Below are 10,636 nucleotides of genomic sequence, written 5' to 3'. Positions count from 1 at the left end.
AAGTGGCTAACATACTGAAATACTCATATGGTGGCCTCAGCTTTTAAGAAAAAAAGATAATCTTAACTTTGATTGCCCTTCAAATAATTTGGTTTCTGGTCAATATGGATGACTCCCTTTCAATTAGGCCCATGTTCACTATACTTGACTTAACTCGATTGATATTGTTATAAGTATCACCTTTTCACTTGATTTGAATTGTAAGCAATCTTTGAAATAGTTTATTCATTTCACCTGTGGAATAGGTGTTGCAACTTGATCAGTGTGGCCGCTGCACCCCACATCACGTGGTACTTGCTACTTTAGCACGATCACCAAACCAGTTACCTAGACTAACTAGTCTGTCCCTCAGCGGTGCATGCCGTCTTTCAGACAAGGGGTTGCATAGTCTAGTTTCTTCCACTCCGGCTCTTAGATCGATAAATCTTAGCCAATGCTCCCTTCTCACATTTCACAGTGTATTTGTTTTGGCTAATTCATTAAGATCACTTCTTAAAGAGTTGTATCTGATGATTGCCCCAACATTAATGCTGCACTAATTGGGCCAGAACTGCAGAGCTTTGAACATTTAGAAGTCTTGTCAGTGGCAGGCATCCAAACTGTTTCTGATGATTTTATCAAGAATTTTGTGACTGAACGCGGTCATAATTTGAAGGAACTTGTCTTGAAGGATTGTGAGTGAGTACCGTTTGTGCCAGTCTATTTAATTCAATGTGTTAAATCTGAATGTCTGCTTAAGTTGTGATTATTGTCAGAAGCTGTTTGTTTCTTAGATGTTTGATTTCTATTTGTTGATGCGTAGAAAATTGACCGATTCATCAGTTAAAATTATTGCTCAATTCTGTCCTGGATTATGCTCACTTGATCTCATGAACTTGTGCAAATTAACGGATTCATCCATTGGATATCTTGCAAATGGGTGCCGAGCGCTTCATACACTGAGACTCCGCCGCAATCAATTCAGGTTTAGCCCCTCCTCTCTTTCTCTCTTGTGTTTCATCATCATCATATCATCATTTTGCATTTGGTGGGCTTCATATGTTAACCTGACGTTTAAATTTTGATCATGCACTTCTTATTTATGCTTTGCCATTCTTGTCTGTCACTGTTACCAATTTGCTCATTTACAGAGTTGACTCAGATGAGTTTCTAGCTTGTTAAAGTTTTAGGACAGCTTTCTTTGCTTCCATCTATATGTACTGTTAGAAATCTCTGAATTGCCATTTAGCTTTCATATGTACTAAGGAAATTGAAAACATCTTGTATTCATCTTTTGTTTTGGGGGAAAAAAGACCAAAAATATATACTACTATACTATTTCCAGTTCTTAATATAAGATCCAATTGACTAATTTGAAAAAATTAATAAAGGTAAATATATTAGCTTAAAGTATTTATAATAATTATTTCTGTCCAAACTAATTTATCTGACTTAGAGATTGATATATAATTTAATGATGCATATAAATATTTTAGAGAGATTGTGTAAATATATGCTATAAGCAAGTAATTTACTTAGTTTCCTTAATCTCATCAAATTAGTCAACTGTGTCTTATATTAAAAATGAGAGGTAGTAGTTTTATTAGCATGCAATGTCTATGTCTCCAAAGAGTTGAACAAATTGAACATCTTTGTATCTCAGTGATGAAGCCATTGCGGCTTTTCTGGAGACCACGGGAGCGTGCTTGAAAGAACTTTCACTCAATAACGTGGAAAAGGTACGTTTTTTCCCTCCTGTCTCCAAGCTTCCTTTGGCTGGGCATGCACATGGAACCTCCTCTGCTGATAAGGCTGCTTTTTGGTAATTGGTAAACGCATTGGTTCATCAATCCATGTTTTCTAATCATCAATATAATCAAAATCAATATAAAATTTACGGAAATCACATTGCGCATGAGTCATAAGCAGTGGTGCCACTTTTCTTGGGTTATCGTGTGATTTTTCTTTTATATATATATTTTTAGTATTTGTCCAAAGCCTTTCACTGGGCTCCCTTCCTCGTACTGTTGTTACGTTGATCAATGTGAACCAAGGTTTGATTATATGGTTTACGCGTGACAGGTTGGCCATGACACAGCCTTGTCCCTTGGCAGCCGTGCAAGAAATTTGCATACTCTGGACCTATCATGGTGCAGAAATTTCACAGATGCTCATTTGGGCTTCATCGTCGATAACTGCTTGTCGCTGAGAGACTGCTTAAAGTATTTGGATGTACCCAGGTCCTATACTATTACAAGACGAGAGTTGCATAATTTATAATTCGATTGACTGCTATTTTATTGGAAAAAATATGTGTTGAAAAATTTAATTTTAAGATAGATGAATATGGAGCACTTGCTGCCTTATTGGATTTCACCCAGTTGATGTATTATAGAGAATAGATAAATAATTCGTCGGAGAAGACATTTACATGTTGGAGATTTTTGCAGATAACAGAAAATTTTCTGTTTGGCCACTCAAATCGGGAGGTTAAGATCATTGGTTGCGTTATGTCTCCATTACTGCAACATGTCATAGTGGCTGATCCTGAACGGCAGGGTGCTTTGCGTTATTCTCCAGCCACTTGATGAAAAATAGGAGTGGCCTGTGACATAACCAGAACTACAAACTTGAACTCGCACAGTAAAAACTCTTCATTACCGTGGCTCTAACTGAAGAGTTCTCCTTGACTTATAGGTTGTCCTTTCTGGTTCCTCCCTTGTGTAAATGCTTCTCCATGATTGACTCTGTCACTCTATTGTTCTATTTGCAGGAGTAGATTTTGCCTTTTAGGCTTTTACATAAATTTTATTGGTCCCAGCCCAGTCAATTGTATAAACTAATTATCTTTCTCTCTCTGGAAAGTATCATAATCTGCCAGTAATTCTTCATATTCAGCATATTGAGTGATATTGATCACATACACAAAAGAAGGAAACGACATATAAAAAGAGCAAGTAGAAAGCGGAGGTAAGCACTAGGGTTCTGATTACTATTGGGGTTGCAATATATGTTTTTGTTCTTCTCTGGAGATTCATCCCGAGCGTGACACTCGTTGCTTTCTTGAACCTGTGAAAGCATACACTTGTTTGGTCTTTCTGAAACTTGATTCAGGAAGAATACAGACTGACAAACCATTTTCCTTTACAATGGAGAAAAAAGAAATGAAAACCTAAATTACAATACAGACTATAGCGCTATACCTCCCAACAAGTGCGAGAGAGAGAGGAGGTACAGCCGTTTGAACTTTACAGTTGTTCAGAAACAAAATAATGCAGAGTATTTATGTCTGTAGACGAAGCAAGAATAGTTGTTCCTTCGATAATTGAGAATTTGCCATAACAACCATCTGAAAAGGCGAAAGGAAGCTGCATTACTGCTTTTTGTAGGGAAGGAATACTCTTAAAGAGATCAGTGCAAGAAGTAGAAATGATTGTGTTGAGCTTACCTCAAAGCCTATCTTTTGGTACAAATTCTGTGCAGTTGTTGTTATTCTGTCCACGTGAACGAATACTTGTTCCACACCTGCTCAATAAATCATGGAATATACGGTAAGTTCTCTTTCATGATTCACAGACATATCATCAGTCAGTTGTATACTATAGGAGTCAAATTACTCTCCAACTTTAAAACTACCATTAGTTTTGCTGATGCAACAGCATAGTACAACATGTTGCTTGCAATGCCCTGACGACGAGCTGATTTCGCAACACATACGTTTGCAATGTAGCCATATCTGCTCGGTGCTGTTCTGTCGATGCTGCAAAATCGAGGAGCCTTAACCCGTTCCTGCACAAATGAATACATCAAAGTTATGGAACTTGGTACATTGTCATGTCATTTCCCCTTCCATGGTGCCGGGATGAATGCAAGGGTATAAGATTTGGTGCATGCTTGGTTATCCGTTGGAGTAAATGACATTAAGAAAACTCAGTTTAAACATCCGGTTTTGCAAGAGCGACCTTCTATTTGCCTCGGCAAAACGACTAAGGTGTCAAAATTAAGACAATGACATACCAAATGCCTCAGAGCATCAAAATCCGTCTAGACAGGTCAGAAGACGTAGTTGTATCTCAATAAGAAGGAAGTACTATACCCCGGGAAAAGTCTCTCCTTGCAGCAAATATCGGATATTCAAATCAAGCGTTCCTACGACGCTCTTCAATATCGGGCGTTTTACATTCTTATGCTCCTTCTTCACCTGATAAACTTGACTCCAAACAACGTAAGGTTAAACGCACACATTCAGGGCTAATCATTACTTTGCATAAAATCAGCGCAATATTAGTAAATTGCAGCCTTTCATTTTCAACTGATTCAGAAGATATGATAATTTTTACCGCAATAATGCATGTGCATATCTGCTCATTTTGCATTTGGCACCGCTTCTTTAGTGCATTAAATTCCTAGGTAATAGGAAGCCCGTCTTTAGAAATTCATGAAAGAAATCTCATTGTACATAGTTTAACAATGAACAAATTTATTAGCACAAACCCCTACCTGGTCTACAAATCTCATTTTGTAATTATGAATGTGTCTGAAAAAAGCATAGCAAGATTCAGTGCATCCAACTTTTCACTATAATTCAAAGCAAAGCTTGAATTTATTTAATATCCATCTTGATTTTAGTTGATTGTGAGCTTTTAGAAAAGTAACACAAGTGATCTCTAAACTCGTCATTGTTCTTTTCACGACGCAAAGGTGCTACCAATCCTATCCTATTAATAAATGAAACTTAATAAATGAAAGTTGAAAGTGAAAACTGAGGACGCTTATGAAAGGATCATTCTAGTATACCGGATGTCATGGCGCGCAAGCGTTGGATTCTCACAGTGACTTTCTGCCCTTAACCAGGCTGCTGTCTGCCGTCACATTAAAAAAATCACAAAAATAAATCAACATGTACAAAAGCAAGCGAAAACTCCATAAATATAATAGTTTCAGGCTTTCAGTTTCAATTCATGACATACCCAATACTCTTCATCAAGCACGGCATCTCGAGCAACAAATTGGCCAAACTCAAGAATCTTCTCTCCAACCAATTCATGATCCGAGGGTTGCAATCGATCGAAACGGAGATCGCTAGACCTTAGAGTTTCCACCTTATGAGCGGGTGGCGGGTGGCGTTGAAATTGAAAGCTGCATTGACAGGTCTTCCACGGTATTCTTCATTCCGCTACTGAAGTTTTTAGGATCTCTCATTGTCCTGTGGACGTTAGAGAGATAACAGAAACCACCTCTGATTAGCTTCGAGCAACAAGATCATCTCAGAATAAAATAACATAAAATTCAAGCAAACAGAAAATTGAAACTCACATAGTCCACGAAGCAGCGATTTCGGGAAACTGTGGCGAATCGGATGCCCATTGACGAAACCTTCAGAATTCAATCTTTGAATTGAGATTGTGGACATAGGAGGCATGCTTCCAGATTCAAGGGTGGTTAAAGATAAAGAGGACAGAAAGGGTTCAGGGAGACCTGGTAGCTCGTATCAGACTCCTAGAGTGATTTGGGATGTGGTTTGGAAATGGAAGATTCCTCCAAAAGTTGCTCATTTCCTATGGAGGGTACTTAATGGAGCCTTGGCAACCCGAGAGGCATTGTTTAGAAGGAAATGTGCAAATACACCAGTCTGTGATATCTGTAGATGCCAAGCTGAATCAATTGAACACATGTTATTTCTGTGTCCTTGGGCCATGCAGGTCTGGTTTGGGTCCCCTTTATCATTAAGATTCGATGAGAGAGGTATGAAGAGGGTTGACTTATGGTTGGACGAGTGGTTAAAAATTAAGGAGGGGCCTGATGATTATAGTTGTGCCCTTTTTGCTATAATCTGCTGGGATATCTGGAAGTCAAGGTGCCAATTCGTTTTTGAAGGTAAGGAGGTGGATGCTATTGGATGTGTGGGAAGAGCTATGAGAATGGTACGTGATTTCTGGGATGCAGATAATGGTAAGAAGAGGAGATGTGTTTCTGAGACAGGGGTGGAAAGGAGTAAGAATTGGGTTATGCCTGCTAGAGGGGCAATTAAAATTAATGTCGATGCTGCCTTCAGTAAGGAAAGAGGTAAGGCTGCTGTGGGATTAATAGCAAGGGATGATAAGGGAGGATTTATTGGGGGCCTGGGAAAAAAAATTGGGTTCTATATTAAGGACCGGAGGAGTATATTTTTTGTCTACCAGAATAAGCACAGATATTAAAATATTATGAAAGAAGCGCGCAATAGAGTGATGATGAGTATAAAATTTGTTAATTTTAGAATTGTGGTTAAGGTTAATTATCTCAACCATTTAGTATGTGTTTATTTTATGGGTTGGAAAATGAAAATGTGCGTGTTTTGGTTGTAACGGATTTGGGATTTCCAATGAATCTCGATTTTACTAAAAATATTTTAAGATCAGTTTCATTAGTCTTTTTTAGAATAGTTTTTAACCAGCCAATTAGTTAATGAGTTAACCTCTAGAAATTCAAATTATTGAGTGATTCATAATAAATTTTCTCTCAGAGAGGATATTTTCAACCAGGACATTACATCTCTAATCAAAAGCCACGACATGCTCGTGAACGTAGGACATAAGCTCTTAATTAACAAATAAGCTGTTTCCTCCAATGCATAGCTTCTGCCACAAGAGCAGATGTTACCTTGTATTTCCTCACCCAATCAGCCGCAAGAATCTCTTATCGTGAAACTGATTCGTAGCCTCACCTGAATTTTCCAGGACAATAGGAATCCATGGGTCCTTCTAGAATCTCACATTTAACCCACTGGCCGAATGCTCAAAATAGACTCCAATTTTAACTAGGCCTAGCACAATTAGCACTTAACTGAATTTTTTAAATATTTAATTAGGGATTTGATTTCTCACGATATTTATAGAAAAAGTTTTGTGACCAGTACTAAAATCTAAAATCCCTTTGAAAAATTTATGGTAAGAGAGATTTAAGGCCTGTTTGGGTATCCCAAAACCGTGATTTCAGAAGCACTTTTCCGCAAAATGAGATAATCTCCTCTACATATTTACTTCGTAATCCGTAAAAACACTTCTGAAACTATGGTTTGGTTTCTATCCAAACACACCCTTAGTCCTTATTATTCACAATGAATGTCCTAAGCCCAAAAAGAAAAAAGGACTGCTCCGTACATTCTTACCTTCAATAATGCTAGCCTAAACCCATGATGTATTTTCTCCTTCTTTTTTCTTTTCCTTTTTTCTCCTTTGAGCCTCCACAAATTCACATTTTAAAAAATGTCATTTCTTTTTTTCTAATTATTACTCTTTTCTGTTGTATGAAGACTTCCTACAATGTTTCATGCTAATATAAAATATTTTATTTTGGGATTAATTTTTTCACCTAATATTCTCAACTAATTATTAAATTTTCTAACTACTAACTTTTGATTAACTTTTACTCGAGGGAGTACTTTTCTAATTTTTTTCGTTTTACCCAATTGTTGCGTTTTGCTCACGCTGTATTGGAATTTTTGGCGGTATGTCATGATGAATAAAATTAATGTTGCTGAGTCTGTTTTGCTTATAAAAATTGAATTGATGACTCAGTTTAGCTTTCAATAATCCACCAATATCCATGTTTAATTAAGTTAAATCTTTCATCATGACGGACATTACTAGTTGAAGCATCGCCTTCACATGTTTTTTCTTAATGCCATTTCCATGCCTATCCAATATCTTTCTCTACCTATGTATATATAAAGGGGTAAAGTGCTTAAATGCTCAGAAATATCTAAAGTATATAAGTAGCACTTTGATATCTAAAAGTTTTTTATTTTTATATATTCTGAAAATTTATTTTACAGTTTTTTTTTCATAAAATATTATCTGTCGTTAAGTTTGATTGTTAAACATACAAGTCAAGCCTCATAATTTAACAATCAAACTAAACGGTAGATAATAAGGGACCAGGGTTTTTGTTATGAAAATAAATTTTTAGGATATATAAGAACAAAAAAAAATTTCAGGTATTGGATATTCTTTTGCAGATACTTTCAGGATATTTAATATATTATATATATATACTCCTCCAGATCCTTAATATAGGACCCAATTGTTGAGTTAGTTTTGGTCCTAAATATAAGACCCATTTCTCATATTTATCAATTTTCTCTAAATTACCCCTATAGATACTCCCTCACTATAATCAAGTACAAGAGGGAGAGGAGGTATTAATAAGATGATTATGGTGTTTTAGGAAAAACGCGTCACATTTGTTATAATTAACTAACTTACCTAACTTCCTTAATCTAATCAAATTAGTTAAATGGGTCTTATATTAAGGACCGGAAGAGTATATATATATCCATTTCACTTTGTCCATCACCCCACTTTCTGTTTCTCTCTTTTTTCTACCCCGAGCTTATCCAACGTAACTTGACAACTTGTCCCTTTTTTCCCATCTTTCCACCTTGTCCATTCGTATATCATTTTTTATTTAACTGTAGAACTTGTCGGACATTAAATATTAAATGTTTCCTAATAAATATTCGAAGCTTAATTCATCAAGAAGGTGTCCCAATTTTGTTAGATCCAATCTCTTTTTTAGTTACTAAAGTCTAAAACAGATTAAAAATTTTTCCGTAAAAATATTAAATAATAACTTGAGGTTCATCATACAGGTCCTTTAGTCACTTGTGATTTTTTTTTTCGTGATTATTATTCTTATTTTCTTTGACCCAATTGTTATGTTTTGCTCATGGTTTATTGAAACTTTTGGATTGGATAAATGTCAAGACGAGAAAAAGCAATAATGTTGCTGAATATGCTTTTGTTTAAAAGATTGATTACTCAGTTTATCTTTGAAAAATTCATCAATGTCCATTTACTGAAAAAAAAAAAACATTTGGGCAATAACGGGGTTAACATTTTAATTTGAGAAAAAAATTAGCACTTAATTTTTATCGTTTTGGCTCAATGAAAACTTACTTTATAATCCAGATAAAAAAAACTTACTCAATAAGATATCTGGTATTTAATAAATTGGTTCAGATTAGGAGACAACTACCAGTAATTTTTTTAGAGATTAGGCTATAAAATGTAAGAATAGATTTATTATATGGCTAAAATTAAATAAATTAAGTTATATCAAATTATATTTTTGAAACTGAATTGTAAGCTAATAAAAATTATAAAAAATAAATGATTTTTTTAGTGAAAGCGTATCTTTGATTATTTAATTCTTATACAATTTTATTATGATCCTTTAAATTTATTAAATATTTTTAAACTTATAAACCTTAACTCCATTAGTTTTATTGACAAAAATGACGCCATTAAAATTTTAAATATTAATAAAATATTCTTAAATATTAATATATCAAATATTAATATATTAAGTTTTATTTTTTTTAAAATTATAATTTTTTACGTAAAAAAACTATTATTTCAGAAATACTTGAAAAACTGAAAAATTACTTTATAAAATCGAAAAATTAAACTAGATCCTTGAATAAGGTTACAACTCACCATATGTTACTTGTTTTCCTTGTTTCTTTTTTTTTTTTTTTTTGGGTCATAATAAACTAACTTTACCATTCACGTGGATCAAACAAAGAACTTACTTTTGTTTTGTCAATTTTCCTACAACCTCTGTAAGTATTAACAGAGATATCCCATCAGCCTGTCAATGTCTTTTCTTTGACCGTAGCATCAACCTATGAATTCAACATTGGTCGTTAAAGGGTTTGATGAGGTCTAGTAATTAATTTAAAAAAAATATATTTAGTCTTTTAATATCACACAGTTTTAATTTAATCACTAATTTTAAAAAATATTTTTTTAGTTTTTTCATTTTAAAATTATTAATAAAAAATAATAATATCAAGATTTTAAATGTTAATAAAATATTATCAAATACCAACATATTAAATTTAATTTTTAAAATAACTATAATTGTTATAAAAAATTATCATTTAAGTCTAACAATTTTAAGATTAAAAAACTAAAAGTATACTTTTTAAAGTTAAAAGATTAAAATAAAACTTCAAGTCAAAGAACCAATTGTATACTTTAAACTTAATTCAATAAAAATGACTTATTCATTTTTATTATATTCATTTGTTAGTTGTTAGATTACATTAAATTGTTTTCCATGGCACAATAAGTAAATAATTAATACTCATATGATCTTTAATATAAGACCTAATTGATGAGTTGATGTTAGTCCTATATATAAGATCTATTTCACTTGTCTATAAAGTTTTTTCAAATTAACCCTATTGATATTTTCTTAATTAATAATCAGTAAGAAAAGTAGGAAGAGAATTAAGCAAGATACTTAGAGTATTTAAAAAAATATCATATTAATTAATTTAACTATTAACTAATATTATTAATCTATTCAAATTTGCTAATTAGGTGATCTACGCTCCATCCATTTCAAAATATTATTAATTTCAAACTTCTGTTTTTGTTTCAAAAAAAATGCCCCTTTATAATTTCTTTGATAGAAATTAATGATTTTTACGATCACTTTGTCCTTTGCTTTGAAATATGTAAAGAAATTCAAATATGAAATTAAAAAGTCAAGAATATTTTAATAGAATATTATTAGGATAAAAATCTTTTTCTGGAACGAATAAACATATAAAAATAAAAGAATATTTTACAAAAACAATAGAGTGGAAATCCACCGAATGAAATAA

General features: G+C 33.4%; 2 pseudogenes; one reads left to right on the top strand and one right to left on the bottom strand.

The window, feature by feature from the left end:
- Positions 1-245: 245 nt before the first annotated feature.
- On the top strand, positions 246-2,498 carry LOC114711244 (F-box/LRR-repeat protein 14-like; annotated as a pseudogene).
- Positions 2,499-2,548: 50 nt separating this feature from the next.
- Positions 2,549-5,181, bottom strand: LOC114711243 (uncharacterized; annotated as a pseudogene).
- Positions 5,182-10,636: the final 5,455 nt, after the last annotated feature.

The sequence above is a fragment of the Neltuma alba genome, unplaced genomic scaffold (genome assembly GCF_004799145.2).
Source record: "Neltuma alba isolate B1F8T4 unplaced genomic scaffold, ASM479914v2 tig00011285_pilon, whole genome shotgun sequence".
NCBI classification, from domain to species: domain Eukaryota; kingdom Viridiplantae; phylum Streptophyta; class Magnoliopsida; order Fabales; family Fabaceae; genus Neltuma; species Neltuma alba.
Note: the sequence above shows the minus strand (reverse complement) of the source record. Positions and strands in the feature narration are given on the sequence as shown.